Genomic DNA, 19,132 nt, shown 5'->3' with positions numbered 1-19,132 from the left:
ATTTTGACATTTTCCAATTAATAGTGGTGCAATTAATTTTGATGTTTTGAATGGTTTTGTTTCATGTCAATGTCAAGTTTTTCCCCAAAAATTTATAATTCTTTTTATTTTTTATATTTAGAACATTTGGGTATACATAGGTTATAAAGTTACTTTAGTTTCAAAGTTTCACTATCATAGCCATAGTCTTCCTAGCTACTAAACTACCATGGATTCTGCTAGGTCTGCCTTCCACGATTTCATCTCCCATACTCCATTAATTGATAGAGAGGAGGAGTTATTTCCAGTCTTTGATAAGAGCATAGATGTCCTAGGCACCTACTTGGGAGCCCGAGACAATTTTGAAGACCTCATCAAGTACATGCAAGACTACATTGCGAGTTTTGCATATCAACTTGATGAGTCTACAAAAAGATAGGTCCCAATTGATTATTTGAAGTACTTGTTCAATCAAGAACCTAGGTTTGTGAAGCATTTAGATCGCTTTCAAGCCCAGCTCACACCCCTAGGGTTTAGGGAGGTGGATACTGATGACCTCCTAGCATGTGGAGTCATCGGAAACATAGGAAATAGATTCCTATCTGGGGAAATGACCTTCATTTTCCTTATCCCCCTCAAACAACACAAAAACATAGTAGTTCAATGTAAAATGTATCTCTCTCTCTCTCTCTCTCTCTCTCTCTCTCCCCCCTCCTCTTATACTCCTCAAACAAAAGAACACATAATAGTTCAAAATACAATCTCTCTTGCTCTCTCTCCCCCTCCCTATCTCTCCATCTCGCTATTTCTCCTATACTAAAGAAGAAACAACTTTAAAAAGTCTTATGGCTTAGCATATCATCTAATCTAACTCTATATCTCCCTCCTCCCTACCTTATACAACAAACATATAGATAGATTGTCAATAAAAACTTATGTACTTAATAAAGAGACATTTTTCAAAGCGAAATCACTTCGTAATCTTGAAAATATGTAATCAGTCATCCGAACTTGATATTTATGTTTCAATAAGATACAACAAGGGAGTAACTTGACTTGGCACTTCTCTCCATAGTGAATGATAAAACACTCATTTTTCTTCCTCCTCGAAGAAAATTCAGGTCAAATATTTGATTTCTAAGAGAGAGTGAGGAGCAAGGGGAGAATGAATGGAAGAAAAAACTGAGTAAGTGAGAAGGAGGACAAAGAAATCTTGGATAGAAGTTTTCTCTCAGAGATTTTGTAGATGGAAGAAAAAATTGAATAGAGAAGAGGGAAAATGATTAATCAAGAGTGCAATGAAAGTTTGAAACAAGCTACTAGAAAGTGGAGGGAATGAAGCTTTGGAGTGCATGGGAGGTGTAAAACATTTTGAGAGAGAGAGAGAGAGAGAGAGAGGAGTGAGAGAGTTGGTTTTGAAGTCAAAGCTATGGCCAAATGGTTGAACCAAAAGGAAAAAAACATTCTAAAAAATTGCTTGTTTTTATGTTTTATTTGTGTTTTGAAGAGTAAGCTTTTCCTTAAATTGTATCCATAAACTAGTCCAAAAGTATCTATAAAAATGAATTTGTACATTGACAAGTCCAAAATTAATGAAATGTGTTAGAAGGATATTACATAGTTCGAGAAGAAGAAATATTTCAACTAAAATAACAACTATTATTCCCTAATGATGACATATGTGCATCATCTTCGCCAGCACCATTTCTTCTTACACGGGTTCCAAACTTCAAGGATTATGTGGATGGCTATAGACAGTCATTTCATAGACAGTTTGAGTTCATTTCTTGCACCATGTCTACGACTAGCAACCTCAATTTGGAGGCATCTACTAAGCTAGACAACTCCAATTATGGCACATGGTACTTGTTGAATCCCTAAAGGGATGAGAGTCACACAAAAGGGTCCTATCTGTCATAGAGTTGGTGCATGTATGGAACCATTTTTACATACAAAACTTTCACACTCCTAAGGTTGGGGTGCTATGACCAATGCACTTCTCAAATTTTGATGCCATTCCAATCACTATTCTCACTTTTCCGTCCTTATGTGGAGTCAAGAAGCATTTCTTAATTTTTTCAAACTATTAAAGTTGCCATCTCAACTTTTCTGTGAATTCTAAAATGTCTATTGTAATATCCATCCTCTCTAGCCATGTATCTAAAAGCAATGGCTTTAAGCTATTTGTTAAGCCATATGAAAATTCAAACTTTAAAATGAAAAGTATCTTGATTCTTGTCTACCATGGGCTTAGATATTTTTATTCCTCCTCTCTTTAATGATACTAGATTTTGTGTAGGTGACATAACAAAACCCCTTGAAAGCCTTCTTTTCTCTCTCACTTCTAAGCTTGTAACATCTTTCAAACCCACTCTATCCTTCTGAGATCTTTTCTTGTCTCTTTGAATTCTTATTTCTATTGAATCTTTCCATTACTTGTTAATAAATATATGCCTTTCTAAATCAACAGATTTTGTTTGAAATTGGGATTTTAATTTTGCTTAATCAGTTACTATTAGGAAACATGTCAGAACTATATGTTGTTTGAACTTTATGTTATTTGTTGATGTAAATGTTATGTTATGTTAGGTGGAAAGTGTATGAAACCATGGAGGTACCTAGGAGTAAGAAAAATGTGGACATCCATTTTCAATTTGATACAGAGAATGCACAATTTCTAAGGATTAATTAATCCTCTTTAGCAATATTTGAAATTGATTTAGCAAGTCTTTGAAATAAAGGAAAAGCACATACAGATTTGTCGCTAGATGGAAAAATATATCCAGTAGATCCACATTCTTATTAGGTTGCACAATTCCACAAGCTCACCAGCTTTGTAAGGTTTTTGTGTAAGGGTGAAAATAGTATGTTAGGATATTGTCAAATGTTCAACGTCATGAGCAAGTAGCCTTCATACTCAATATCAATCTTTGCTTAGTGAAAGACACAATAGGATTGCAATGTTAGAGGCCGGAATCAACATTTGGTATCATGTATACAAGCTACAAGTGTTCAGATGAATGAGAAAGAAATAAGTTGAGGTAGTATAGAGAAGGAAAATCAACAATTACATGTAAAAATTCATATACTAGGTGCTCAATGCGGAGAGAGTATTATAAATACAGTTCAACTATAGATGCAAAACACATCTCTGAATGATGAGATTGGGAAATTTCAAAAACATTGTCAATCATGAAACAGAATCCTATGGCTCCAAGAATTTATAAGAGGAATTTGCATCTAATAGATGAAATATCCAAGAAAAGAGTTCACTCGGAGCTGCATGGGAGCTTGTAGGACTATTTTAGAACTCATGTCAATCCATAATGAACACTCTGGTGCTTTGGGGGAAATATTTAAAGATGTTAGAATATACTATACAAAATCCTAAGTTCAAAAAGTCTAAAACCCAAAGATAACATTCGAGTCAATGAAGAAAGTTGTGAAACAATTCAATGCAACGAATGAAAAAAGTGTATGTAGGAATAGGTACAAGGGCATAGCATGTCATGTTTAAGATCATTAAAAAGACATGCCTCAAAAGTTAAAGCCCCACTTCCAAAACCAACCAATGTCGATAAGGCTTAGCATGCTCTCAATTTGGGTGTACTTGATGTAGGATGCGTCAATTTTACGAGCAAAAACATATGAGCAAGTTTATACGAGCGTGTTTTTCAAGAGATTTTAAAAATAGTATTTCTTTAGGAAACATGGTTTTTACACTTTTATTTTCATTAGAACTAGATCCCTTTATCATAAAAATATATAAACTAGTCACTCATTCATTTTTACATAACATAAATCTTCTTATTCATAGACATCCCTTTGTACCCTTGTTATTACCTTAAAAAAGTATTGAAAAATAATTCATTTAAGAAATGTCCCTCATAATCACTCTCAACATAATAATATTATACATAAATAATTACTTATTAAACACATTTATATCATATGGCAATATCTTTCAAGTGTTTTTATAGTATTAATAACAATATATTTATGGACATGTTTCTACAGAAGTTTAAATTACTGTAAATAAGTATTAACTTGGGCTTATATATCACTCTCATAAAATACATGTAATATTTAATACTATATATGCAAGGTTTTCCAAAATTTAACCCCATAGTTGTGCTCAAATGGGGTTTTCCGATCAATTTGAGTGGCTGAATGACTATATTTGGACATTGGATGTGAAAGTTATGTCACTTTTAAAAGTGTTGTCCAAGGTAGTTTCGCCAGCGAAACTACCTTGAAAGACCTTGTTCAAAGGGGTTATGCTGGCGAAACTACCTTGATGGCTTGCTTCAATGAGTTTTCTTTGGAGAAACCCTTTCATGAAGATAGGGTGAGAGAGGTTTTTCAATGTCACCCCCTATTAAGTAAAAAGTTGTAAGAAGGATCATAAGGGAATTTTCATAGAGAAGTCTACTCTACATGTGGGTTTCTTCAAAAGCCATCCCATTATGTTCTCACCATTCCCAAAGATTCACATAAATATTTGTGTATAAAATAGGCATTCCTATAATACTTTTCATATTTCTAGGTGAAACTATGTTTTCTTCTGATCCATTTTTGTCATATTTTTGCATAGTTGGAAGCTTTTTTTTCCTTCGCTCGGACGCTCGGAAGATTTCGCTCGAAAAATGCTCATCCCCCTTGATGTAGTAGTGAGCCTCAGCATGTAAGTAGCAAACTAACTATTAAAGGGAAGGTTGAAGAGGTCAAGAAGTGGAACTCACAGTCAACAACAAATTTATGATGGATTTTTGAAGAGTTGTTCAGGACATGGTTAAGTTTTACAATATACTTATGGCAGAATGCAATGGTCAACTAAAGATGGTCCTGAATCTTGATGAGAGTTATGTGGTCAAAGGTAGAAAATTAGGAAGAGTCAACCTAGTGAAAGAGTCAGATTGACATTAACGAATCAAATACTTGACCTTGGAGTTCACCTTAATGATGCAAGGTAGTTTAATGTGCAATAAGAACATGAGAATTGGTGGTGGTTAGCAGTATTTGAGGTAACATGGATATTTGAATTTGGATTTAGTAAATAGAAAAATGCTTATAGTATTTTGAAATTAAATGTGAGTTCGTTTTGCAAGTGTTGAAAGAGTCACATTCAATTTCAAGTGATTCTTTGACCAAATTGATATCCTAAGTGTGATCAAGGTCATAACAATCGTGATCTAATGGAAGCTAAGGGCTACAAACCCTACCCCATAAAATGGCATCTAGTTACTAATATAAAGACTATGAAATGTATGTATAAAATATCACATGGAGAAATGCAATCTATCATTGTCAATTGAGCATGCAAAAGAGAGTGCCACAAGGGACATGTAAAAAGAAAATAAAAGAAATGGACTTGTGAACTTGCAGAGATCGGTCAAACAAATGCTCTGAATCATGACATTCTAGGGAAAGATCCATCTTGGGGCCTAATTCTTTAAATTCCTCTTGTGAGAGTATACATTTGTTCCCTTCATGATATTGTTAAAATAATTGAAAATTGGTGCATGTTTACTTAAGTGATGTATATAACTTAAATCCCCAAGAAGAGAGCAAGAGGATGATAGCCAGAATTGAAAAGGTTCCTTCAAATATGGACTACAATCTAGCCAAGTAAGATTACCAAAGATGAGAAAGATATAAAATAGAAAAATAACGACAAGCTCAAGTGTGTTTGATGAATTTTATGTATGGAAAAGTTATGAATTGCCTATTGTGAATGAGGGGGAAGGAGGGAAAAAGATTGCAAAAGACTCAAATTTGGTTAGGTCTTGATGGATTGGTACCTCTACTACAAAATAAAAGGTCCAATGATGGTGTTTTGGATCATTTCATCAATGCTATCAATGACTTTTGCAGCAGTATAGAGGGAAATAATCATTTCACATAGTAAATCGTAATCTCTAATTTGAATATAGAGATGTGCATATTAAATTAGAAACACATTTTATATTCTCATGCACCATACATGGCATGAAAGTAATGGAACCATTGGCATGAAATGGCATTATGGAAGTGTTCATGGTAAGCTTCTAAAATTTCTTTTAAGCCCACGTGATTGTATTGACAAGAAAGTACTTCTCATTGGGTTCTCATCAAAATAATCTATACCCCATACAATAACAGTTTTCCATAAATTGAAGAAGGACGTTTGGGGGCTTATTCTAAAGCCATATAAGAGGAGTTTCTATCCTCTTTGAAAGGAGTAAACAAGAGGTAGCAAGACATGCCAACCAATAGTAATGGGACTCAAAAGAATTTTTAGTACTACACCTCACTAACTTATGATCTTGTAGCTACTTGGTGATTCGACAAGATGCTTTGGCCTTAGCCCCTTCTCCTTATCCATTCTTAACATTCTTACCACTATAGACTTGGTTTGGCCCATTAGATAAGCTACCTAGTCTCTACCCTCAATTTTGCCTCTGATGTAGCTTCTCCTAGATTACTGTAATATTTTTAAAGTGGAAGTGCATTTTAAAACCTTGGAGTGTTAGCATCCCAACTCAGCTCAAGATTTCCTTTAGAAGATTAAAGAGATAGCTCCACATTTTGAAGAAGGTTCAGGCTTCGACACTATTGATACTCAATAAGTTGTGTATAGAGCTTTACAAATCCATCTCAAGTAAGAGGAATGCCCCTGCCATGCACATGGAAATCCATGAGGTCCATGAAGAAGAAAAGCAAGATGTATTATACCGAGACTTTAAAATCCACACAATGAAAGTGAATCTTGAAAAAGTAGTAAGCAAAGAAGGGACATTCCTTAAAGTTATAGCTTATTCCATCTCAAAACAAAGTGGATAGATGTAAGGGAATTGCAAATGATGCTATAGTCTCCTCAATTGTCTACCCAAAAGTTAGTGAAGGAATTAAAGTGAACTATGGAGGCCCTAAAGAACGAGCTCTAGGACCACCTTAATGGAGCACATAAGAGCTCTTACCATCCAATATAGATTTAACTTCTTAGCTATATACTTAGGAGAAAAGAAGGAAGAGTCACATAAGCAAGTTCATACCTTCCAATGACAAGTCCAAAACCTTAGTTATGAAATCCAAGCAAATTCCAATAAGTGAGAAGATACACTACATGGCTTAATAGATAAAGTTGATGTGAGTCTTGAAAACTCTATGCAAGAAACAACAAACTAATAGACATGTTCAATGCTTTATTATGAAATTGAGGCTTACCTCACAATGCAAGGAGTCACAAAATTAGATGTGCCAGTCCTTGCTAGCAAGAAGATGGGGTGAGAATAAGTTTGTGTGTTTGGTTCTGTAGTTCTTGTTGCAGACTTCTCTATAGAATAGCCCACCCACTTTCTTCACTTCTTACAAATATAGGTTCACCTTGTAGACCTTGAGGTGGGAGCTTTAATTATTGAGATATTATTGATTTAACAAACTAGGAGGATTTGAATCCATTTTGTCATCTTAGGTTTTAAAAATAGCTAACTACAAAACATGAAATTTTAGATTTTGCCTACTCCTCATAAAGAGGGTGTAAAAAGACATTAGGGAAAAATTTAAAATCTTTCTTATGATGATCATCAATATTTCTATCCTCCAATCATAATCTTGAGCATGCTTAGTAGAGTAACAAATGTGGTAAATCATTTGCAAAGCATATGATGCTTACCACAAAGATGGTCCACTAGCCAAACAATGTATGTTGACAAGCTAATTAAAGTTCTCATCCTATTTGGATATAGTAAGGAAAGAGAGCATGAAGATGATAAAGAAGAGGATGATAACTTAAATTACCTATGTGTTACCAACCTTTTCATCCTCATCCATGTTTAGATGATCAATCATCTCCTTTAGATGGTCATCCTCCTCTTGTTGACAATCATCCACCTCCTGCAAATGATTAGTTGCCTGCACACAAGTAGATGGTCTCTACCTCCATCTTTTCCTCCAAGTAGTGATATCCTTTATTGCATCAAGAAGACTTAAAATCCTCCACCAATTTATTCTCAATCTAATTGAGCCAACAAGTTCGTGATTTGCAAGCTTCAATATCTTAGTCTCCTCAAGCTCACCCATAAAAAATTCTCAAATATATTTGAAGCTTGAGCAACCAAACTTTGAGATATTGAAGAGGATTTAGGAGAAGGGAAGGTGTGATCATTTTATAAGATCTAATGACTCTTCTCTTCATCCTCTTTTGGAGACTGAGAAATCAAACTTTTAGTGGATGGAAATGAATAAGAGTTAGGGGAGGTGTCACATACCATCACATCCTCAACTACAATCAAATGGACTATGTTTTGACAAAATAATACAGCTATTGTGACATATCAATTCCTCCAATGGAAGATACAAGACTTTGTTAGAAACGCTTCGCCAAAATGAAGAGAAGGTTATGAGAATCCACATCCAACCTTGCAAAAGTAAGGAAATGACTATGAAAGACCCATATCTAATCATAAAGAGTAACTATGACGACAATGAAAATTCAATCAAGTTGGAGGATACAGATTTTGAAGGATTTAATACTATGCTACAACTTGTTGGCCCTAGGTTGACCCCAATTACCACAATGATATACACTATGTTGCTTTAAACGGAGTGAGTAGACTTTCAATTAGAGAATCATTAGCATACCATTGGTCCTTGAATTATTCTCTCTCAAATGAGCATTTCTAAATCCATAAGAATCTTTGGATCAATAGTGTATGAGTCAATGTAGGATTGAAGATGCAACATTGCAAGCTACTACTTGTAGTAATCAAAATACCATTTTGCATTGCAAGCAACCTTGATGGCATGCACCTTATTTATCACTTTGGTAGTTTGAAGAGATAATGGAAACCAAATTCTTGATCATGAACATCCAAGTAGCACGACATGGTTGAATTCTTGCCACGAATGTCCAACTAGAACAATGTGCACTCTAGAATGGATAGAATTAGTAGGATCCAAGGAACTAGAACCCAAACTATGTAGAGAGCATTGGAAGCATGGTAACAACTTTACAAGGGGATACTATCAAGTCAACAACATTACGAGTAATAATCTTTGGAGCTGATCGTGGACCCTTGAGTTTTTCCATGAGAAGATTTTGTAAATCTTAGACTTTAAATTTTGGATACTTCATCAAATCTTGGTTGTATGGTAGGCTAATGATGATCTCGGTCCTCTTAGATAGTTTTAAGTGTGCAAACCCTATTAAACCTTTAACCCTTCTATATAACATTTTGCCAACAAGGAATAAGATAGTTAGTTTGGCCAATCTCTCTCTCTCTCTCTCTCTCTCTGTCTCTGTCTCTGTCTCTCTCTCTCTCCCCCCCCCCCTTGCCAGCCCCCTCCCTCTCTCCCCGCTAGCCCCCCCCCTCCCTCTGCACTAGCCCCCTCCCTCCCTCCCCTACTAGCCCCCTCCCACCCTACCAACCCCTCTCTTGTGGCACTTGCAACAAGCCTATTCCCCACGCACCTTCAGACTTTATGTGGGGCTCCTCTAGCCCCTTATTTGGAGCTCTCTACTACCATTCACCCTCCACAACCCCCCCTTGCGTGGGCTGCTGGGGCCACCATGATGCCTGCCAGTTGCTAACAAATGGGCCTTAGGTCCCCTTGCACACCAACCCTCAATCCACATGGGTTGCTCACCACACCCCGACAAGCTCTAACTCCATTCCAGCTCGACTCCAGCAAGCCCCAAACCTGCAAAGGCCAAGAAAATCAAGAAAGATAGTTTTAGAATCAAGAAAGTACAGAAGGAAGACCTCAACATCAAACTCATGCAATGTAGCCCTGAAAAAGATACGAAACGATAAGAAATAGCAACAAGCATACCTGAAGATCAATCAGGACAATAAAAATGTGAGGAATCCATTTATTTGTGCACTTTTACATTTTTGTAAAACAATGGCAAAACAGTGGCAAATAGTGAGCTTGCACAATGCCTACACAAGCATGTGTAGACGATATTTGGGGGAAACAAGCACTTGACAATGCCATGATAGCCTACACAGTAGGGACAACTCCAAATACTACATCTAATGTTCTCAATAGCCTTCAAAAGATATGTCTTTCATTGATAGAAAAAATTGACATTTTCGAATCTACAAATGTGGCCCTCCTTGCAAAGAAAGCACATGAAGACATGACACTTGCTGAAGTGAAAAAACACGAAGGTAAAATGCAAGAGGAATGGAGAAAAGGAAAAGGCAAAAAGGAGGAATGGGAGAAAGAAAAGTCTGAATGGATATGTGGAACAAACAAGCTCCAGGACAAGATGCATCCTCTGGAAATTGAAGTGCAGCAAATAAAGGACATTATAGTGTTTCCAGAGGGAATTGCAAAGCAATGGAAGAGTTGAAAACAAAAAATGCCACTCTCAGGAAGGAGATTGCAGCCATGCAGGAAACAATGCAAGGCACACATGCTGAGATTAAACAAGAAATCAGCAACGGGGAAGCCAAGATGATGAAATGGAAAGATGTGGTCAAAAAGGGCAAACCAACCCCAAAGAAAGAATTCATCTCAGAGGCACCTAAGGAGGAAAAGAGAAGGACAACCAAAGCACCAAATGTCTTGGTGAGGGGCCTACCAATAGGAGACACTCCAATTGGGGAATGCCAAGATGCTGTTCACCAAAATGGGGTTTAATCTCACTTGTGAGATAGCCTAGAGGGTAGGTAAACCTGAGGCACTTACTAAGCCACTAGTGTTGAAGTTCCATACAACCATGGACAGGAAGAGCCTCATGAGTGCGAGAGCAACTTTGAAGGGAACCAGGATCTACCTGGATGATGATATTCACACTCGTACAATAAGAACACCGATGGGAAGGTATGGGATGAGTAATGGCAGCAAGAGAAGGTAGGAAATGTGCCATATATAGGGATTGCAGGGTGATCATTCGAGAAAGAGGAGACAAGGAAGAGAAGGAAGAGAAGGAAGACGGATAATTATGATGGTGTCGAGCTCATGGGATGTGTGCACACACCAGACTAAAAATAGTAGTAATGGCACACTATGGTCTGACCCGAGAGGTCTCTCAAAGACATACAATAATAGAGGTATGATCTTCTACACTGAGACACATGAGAGCCCAAAGAGAGGGCTGCTGACAATAACAAGATACACATGGGAGTCACAGGAGGGAGTTGAAGAGAGATAGCAAAGTGCGAGTCCTGGGGGGGGTTATCCTTTTCAAGTCACACTTGAGACCAGTCATATCTATGGTTTGGAGAGAGGAGCATGCATGACACATGTGGATACGAGTTCAGCTTTGAGATGCTCAACCCATCTTCATTGTGGTGTGCTACTTCCCTCCAAACACATCATCTTATGCACGAGAGGTCATTACTATAGATGGACACAGCCCATATGAGACGACCTACGATGACATCACGGAGTTCTCCAGACATGGAGACACCCTCCTACTGGGGGATTTCAATGCACAGATAGGAAATAGGCAGGTAGGCTTGCTTGACTTCACCGATGACAAAGATGCATATATAATCACAGAGCTAGATGAGTTGAGCTCGAGAAATTGGGGCACTCTGCAAATGCCCCCCCATAGGTGAGAGGACATGGACGACATTTGCTTGAGCTAAGGGCAGTCCACGACCTGATCATTTATAATGGTCTTTAGAGATGGCCATCATCTCGGGGGACTCACTTGCTTCGCACATGGTGGTGGGTCTAGTACAGTGGTGGGTCTAGTACAATGGACTATCTACTAGGCCCATTAGACTTTGTCTCACAAATACATGACTTTGTCATACCCCCCTCCCCCCCACCACTCACACTTGGCCTTCCATATCTGAGCCACTATGCCAATCATAGGGACAGGCCCCCCGGCACCTGAACACATCCAAATCCACTTTGATTGTGCCCCTTGACCCAGTGTACATGAGTCACTTAGGCAGAGAGCTCTTGGCTCTACTTGTAGATGATGAAGGCCTCACTAGCGCCTTCGACACTCTCGTCTCTGTGGTATAGGATGCCGCTACCATATCATTTCCCATGATCCGACCCGTGCGGGTCCCAAACTAGAAGATGCCCCAAAACCCTTGGTTTAACGATGAGTGCAAAGAAGCGAGAGCCCACCTGACACGAGCGGGCTTTGGGTCATCTGACACCACTTGAGATATAGAGGATTTTTTGATGATTGACACATCATAGGAGGTGGATCTTCCTCACGCATAGGATGGACGAGATTGTCAGATGACAAGACCCAACCACTGGATGGGGGTTTCTATTGGAGGGGAAACCATTTTCATGAGACAGCTAGATAGAGAGCTGATCCATTTTCATCGCTCATATATGAGCCACACAGTGCCAAGTTTTGGATTCTGAGTTCTAATCCCAGTTCCTGCTCTCATCCTACTTCAAATAGTACATGATATGACATGACATGATATGATATGATATGACATGTTTTTGTATTTGATTTTGCTAGAGTTATTCAACTCTTTATTTCAGCATAGTACTTAGGAAGGGCCTTAGCGCGCCCTATGCTCCAGCCCTTTGTGGCTTGTATGAGTTTTTTCCCTTTGGATGTTTTTTGCACTTTGTCCCATAGGCCTGCGAGGCCTTCCGTAGACGTTAATCTCTCTCTCTCTCTCTCTCTCTCTCTCTCTCTCTCTCACACACACACACACACATGCATGCATGTGCACGCGCACGTGCGCACACACACACACACATTTTTTCCTTTTGAATCTAACTAGTTTTCCATTTTTTGTTCTCTTATGTGCTTGAGGATAAACCTTGCTTATTTGCTTGCTGTCAAGATTTCAACCTTACTTATTTCCTTCTTACATAGGTAATGCTTGTGTGTATTTAATTTTATAGGATTATGATAGTTGTTGGCTCTCTTTACTCAATATTATTCCTATCCACCCCTTCCAAAATGAGTCCTTGGCATTGATGTGAGGGAGAAGGGTGCAACTAGCTAGGTCTTTGACTTGGTTGAATCTGCTACTATGATGAAGTCATCTACACAAAATGCAATCACTATGAGAGCATACGCATTCGTCTGCTACATTTACATTAGATAAGTTCAATTATTTTGATGTCTTGCTAGCTAAAATGGTTGTCAATATTGGTTCATCACACCCTTAAGCATGTTAGAGATTGTATACTAGCTTCTTTAGTTTGCATACCATACGTTCATATCCTTTCTTAATGAACCCTTTTGGATGCTTCTTGTAAAGTACCCCTTGAAGTGCCATTCAAGGAAGAAGACTTGACATCAATCTAATGCAAGTGTAAACCCATACTAGAAGCAAGAGAGAGGACAAGGTGGATGGTTCTAGGTACCAGTGCAAAAGGCCATGAGTATATGCTCTCTTTCTGTGTGCAAACCCTTCTAGCTAACCTAAAATTGTACTTTTCCACACTTTTATCAAAGGGTATGCTTGACCTGTAGTCTATGAAATCTTTGCCCTTGGCATTTCTTGACTATCAATAGTCTCCCAATAGCAATTACAAAATAGAATGGTTGTACTCAACATAGTTACATCCTTATCTATCATTGCATCACTTCACTCAACTATGAGCCCTATCCGAATCATCAAAAACCATAGAATTAATATGCTAGCAAGATAGTCAAAAATAGTAGTGAAACGACAATACCTAAAATTCAACACCCTTTGTAATGGCCACTCCTCCTTTTTGTCCTCTTTACTTGAAATGCTTGGCATGTACTCCATGTACTCCATGCAAAGAGTTTCACCATTCATGAATCCCACCCATCATGAGAAGAATTCTTTCTAACAAAATTGTTGGCATGAATTTTGGCTACCTCTCACTGAGTGCATCATCTTCACCTTTGGATATTTATCAGGGGCATGATTTACAATTTCAGCATAGCTACTAAATGTCAAGACTAGTTGTGAGGATGCAATGATAGATAGGGATGCGATTATGTTGAGTACAACCATGCTATTTGTAACTACCTTGCGTAGTTGATAAAATAATGAATGTTACATCTCTTTTGTCCAAACACTGGGGAATCCTTTAAGCAATTGATGAACTTTCCATTATTATAAATTCACATTCATTTGTACTTCCACTTATCATTGAGCATTCTACTTAATGGTTGTGATGCATTCCAAATCAATCATTAAAATAGTGAGAGCTTCCTTAGGCGCACTAGAAATAGGCATACTACCTTTGTAGAACCCAAAGCATAGACAATCCAAATGCGTATAGGCGATAAAAATGCACATCTAATTGAATGCATATGCTCACTCATAGATCATACTTTGTAGCTCACATGGTGCTATGTCACATGTCTTCCTCTAAGATATAAAGGCCCACTCTATTTTTAATTCAAGTTCACAATAATAGTCTCTTGCACTTTGGCTCTGCTTTCCTCTCTCTTTTGCTAATCAAAGACACATTTTTCACAACATGCAAGCCTAGTATCAATGCCAATATGTGCAAATCAAAAATGAAAATTTATTTCACTCACAAAGACTCAATACTCCTTGGTGAAAATGTAGCCATGTAGGACTCTAATAGTAGTGCATACATACAAAAAGGACTTGTCAATAATGTGAGACCTATCTTTCATAGGCAGCCAATGCATACATATAAATACAACTTGTTAATAATGTGAGACCTATCTTTCATAGGGAGCCAAAATGCACGTCTAAGTGAATGAATATACATGTTCATAGATATGCTTTATAGCTAACATGGTGCTATGTCACGTGTCTTCCTCTACAATATACAGGTCCACTCTATTTTCAATTCAAGTTCATAATAATAGACTCTCGCACTTTGTCTCTGCTTTCCTCTCTCTTTTGCTAGATGACACATTCTTCTCAACACAAAAGCCTAACCCTAATGCCAATAAGTGCACATTAAAAATGCAAAAGTATTTGACTCACAAAGGGCTCAAGGTTCCTTGGTAGAAAACGTAGGACATATAATAGTATTACACACGCACACATATGACTCATCAATAATATGAAACCTGTCTTTGGCTATCTTTTTGTCTAATTTCTCCTAGGGAGCAAAGTGAAAGATAAGACAACACTAGTGTTGCACACAACTATGATGCATTAAAACCTAGGATGTCTATCTTTGGCTCTCTTTTTGTCTAATTGTTTTGGCCCTTTACACACCTTTTTAGATTTGGTGGAGGATTTGGAATCTTTTGGTCCTTTAGATCATGTCAAAATTATTATCTTCTTCAGCTCTGTGTGTTCTTCCTTTCCTTCTTTTTCTTCTTTTACTTGCCATGCAAGAGTCTCAAAGAGGCAAAGAGAAACAGAGAGACAAAGGAACAAGAGAGGTTTCAACAAGCTGCCACCCCAGAGTGCAAAATTGTTAAAATATCATGAGTTTGGGACTCTCCAAATTGGTTTAGCAAGAAAATGTGCTCCATTATATCTATTTTGTTCAATGGAGCTTGCTTGAAATTCACAACTTTTGCTTTTGTATGTTAACAACTTCATGCATGTTTTCTCATGATTTATCCAATGTTTCCAACCAAATTGAACTAAAGTTATTTTTTTGCATTCAAATGAGCAAAGTTTGATTTGGTTTCCTTGCTAATTATTCTTGTGAATCCTTTTGTGCTATACGAATATGTATGATAGGTGCTTCCATTGAAAAACCTTGCATGCACAAAATTACTGTCATGTAAATGAGTTCCATTTTTAAAGCTTTATTGACGTAGTTGATTAGCAATTTTGTATTATTTAAGATAATTAAAATAATTATTGCTAAATATAAGTTGAATAAAATTTGATTCGTAAAGCTAGACCAAGTGTAACCACTCTAATCCTTTCCTTTGAACATAGTTATCAATAAATTTCATAACTTACATAGTATAATGCACCATTGATTTTAGAAGTAAGACAAAACTACATGCTCATATTTTTGGATTTGAGTGACATTGTAATATAGTGCAAATGTAATTGAGTGTATAAAAAGGGCATAAAGTAATCAACAACCATGTATTGAGGCAAACATGTAATAAAGTGACAAAATGGAAAAAGACCTATTATAGAACAAAGAGGAGATGTGCAAAAGAAAGAAGTAGCTTGGAGAATACACCAAGTAAATATGAGTGACAACCAAGATATGCAAAGAATATGGTACATTGTTAAAGTTGAAAACATAGTGTACATGGTGAAAACAAAAATGAGACCTTGTATCCTCTACTTTGAGTAATGGCCCATACTTTGTGGAAAAGGTAATCACCCTTGAGCTCATCTTGGGGCCTACAGAAGAGTTGAAATCATTCATAATTTCTTAAAGGTTTGTCCATCTATCTAAAGACATCTTGTGAATATTATTTATGGGATCGTTTATTCATGTGTGTACTATTGAGTTTCCATCTTCATTTGTACTTTTCCGACATGTGGTATCAAAGCACCACGTTCATGATTCTATGCTAGATTATGGTCCCTATGTGCTAGGATTACATTTCATTTTATTGAGAGAAGTATTATAATACTAATTTTTTTCAAGGATGACTTGTTTCAAAGAATTATTTATAAGACTTTCCCTCCCATGTCAAGGTTCATTCTAGTCATAAGTAGTATAAATGAGAAAAATCAAAGGTTTATCAGTGCAGGGGAGAGAAAGGCAATACATAGCTATTTCATTTTTTTGAGGAGATATATGTACCTACATACATATATACACGAGTGTGCACACACACACACACACATGTGTGTGTGCATACACACACACATGCCCACATGCACATTGCACATGCATGTGTAGATGCATGCATGTGTGTGTGTGTGCACGTGAACATGTGCATGTGTGTGCATGCATGCATGCGTGTGTGTGTGCAAGTGCATGTGTGTGTGTGTGCACGTGCGCATGTGTGCATGCACGTGCACGCTTGCATGCATGCATGCGCATGTGTGTGAGCTCAAATGGTGCCAAAATGGCTAAATATTTCTTGAGCAGAACCATTTAATGTATCGAGATTTATCATTCTATAAAGAGGAACCATAATGAACTTTATTACTTAGTAAGGGGAAATCACCCTAAAAATGAAAGGGATATACAAGTGAAGGGGTGCATTTAAATTAGAATAGCCATGTCTTCAAAATTGAAACAAGATCTCAGCATTCTTCCCTTCACAAATGAAACAAGTATTCAAATCGGATCTAGCCAACCCTTTGTTTTGCAAGAGCTGCAATGTTCCTCATCGACCACGTAGAGAAGGATCATCTCCGCTCATACATTGAGACATATGTCTTATACTCTTATGATGACATTATTCTAGCATGGTTTCAATTGTATGTTCACAACTGAGTTGGATAGAAATACCATACCTAGGTTCTTAGCTAGGGGCATGCCCATTAATGGATGGAGAAAGTCCCCCCTATTAGGAAGGCATAAAACTCACATTCAAAAAGCTTGCATGCTCATAATAGGTCAAGATTGTTTAGTTGACATGATTCTTCCATGGGTAGCTAACTAGCACATTCGAGCCCCTTAATGTTGTACACTCTTGAGAGGAAGGGCATGCCTATGGATGGATAGAGTTGTCCCTAGTAGGAGGACATAAGGACCATCCTTCTAAATCCTTCCAAACCTTTGTAACTAAAAAAGGATAAATCTAACTAACTAACTAACTCAAGCCACTTAAAAGTGCTCTTGACTAAGGGCATTAACTTAACACACTTAAGCCCCTTAAATTATTGCATCAATAGCCTCTTTACTAAGGGCATGCGAACTAACACACTCAAGGTACTTAAAAATATTGCATCAATAGTCTCATGACTAAGGGGCATGCTAACTGCCACATTCAAGCCACTTAAGATTTGTTTATATAGAGGCTCTTGACTAAGGGCATGCCCTTAATTGGATGGGATAAAGTTGTCACTAGTAGGAAGACACAAGGATCGTCCCTCCCAATCCTTTCAAACCTTTATCATTCAAAAAACGCTAAATCTAATATGCAACTAGTCTGGTTCCAGATACTTGAATTTAAGATTTAAGATAATGAAACTCCCTTGATTCTCATGTGCTTAGATTTCCTCGCTAGGTGTAGTAAGCATCTTTCTTCTCCCATCTTTTGTAGGTTAAAGAAAGCTCCTTAAACCCTTTCTATTGACTATTGGTGGGAATTGCTAAAAGCCAAGACAAAGGATACATGTTGGAAAATTTTGAGAAAACCTAAGTGGAGCTTCACCTTTTAACTATTTCCCAAAACCTATGCATAAGCTAGCTAGATTTGTGCTCAATGGACTCACTTACCCTTAAGGGGATAACTAGATACAAAGTGAGCTTTTTTGTTGCAAAAAGTGTGACCTCCTCCTTTTGGAAATACAAATTTCTTTAAAATAACAAAAGCTCTGCAAACATAAAGACCTCCACAACCTTGCTATTTCATACTAGTCCTTTGAGGATATAAGTGCACTACCATCGATAGCAAAAATATAAGTTTCTTATTATTATGGAGCATCAACCCCTTGCTTAAAATACTCAAATGCATAAGCCTAGTTGCATGACAACAATAAATAACAAAGAATTTTGTGCATCTAAGTTGTTGGATCAATTCTTGGGCCTCTCAACCACAGCCTCGGTCATCAATTGATTGGGCACTAGTCTTGTGTCCTAATCTTTCCCATCTTGTGTCCTAATGAAGTGATGAATGACCTTATAAACATCACCCAAGAGGGCTTCCTCTCTCTAGGTCTCATTTACCATATTGATGGTAGAGGAATTTAACCATTTAGCCATAAAGGGAAAGCTAGGGACATTCCTTCTAAATATCCATGTTAGAGTGGGTTTCATTGAATGATAAAGTGGGCATAAAGAATAGTACCTTACTACCTTAAGACAATGTTGATTTTAAACCACTTTTTCATTAAGAAATGCAATAGTCATGCCATATGATTGTGTTATGACCAAACCACACAAGAAACACTCAAAATTTCATAACTGTGATGAACTTGGGAGGAATACATTTAGAAATGACATTCAACCTAAGGAACACTTCATGACCATGATGAGATTGGGAGGCTTGTCTTTAGAAATGGCATTCAACATAAGAAGATGTCAACAATAGTTTTCTGCATACTCAACCTCACAAATGATAAGATTGTAGGGTTTAAGGTAGATTTTTAATGGCCTTTGGCCATAATACCATTCAAGCTTATATCCAAATTTATGATACATGTGATGCATTGAAATGTGA

Source organism: Dipteris shenzhenensis, chromosome 16, assembly GCF_047967505.1.
Source record: "Dipteris shenzhenensis isolate YYH24624 ecotype China chromosome 16, Dip_SZ_1.0, whole genome shotgun sequence".
Lineage (NCBI taxonomy): Eukaryota > Viridiplantae > Streptophyta > Polypodiopsida > Gleicheniales > Dipteridaceae > Dipteris > Dipteris shenzhenensis.
The sequence above is the reverse complement of the archived record's forward strand: the minus strand, read 5'-3'. Positions refer to the sequence as shown.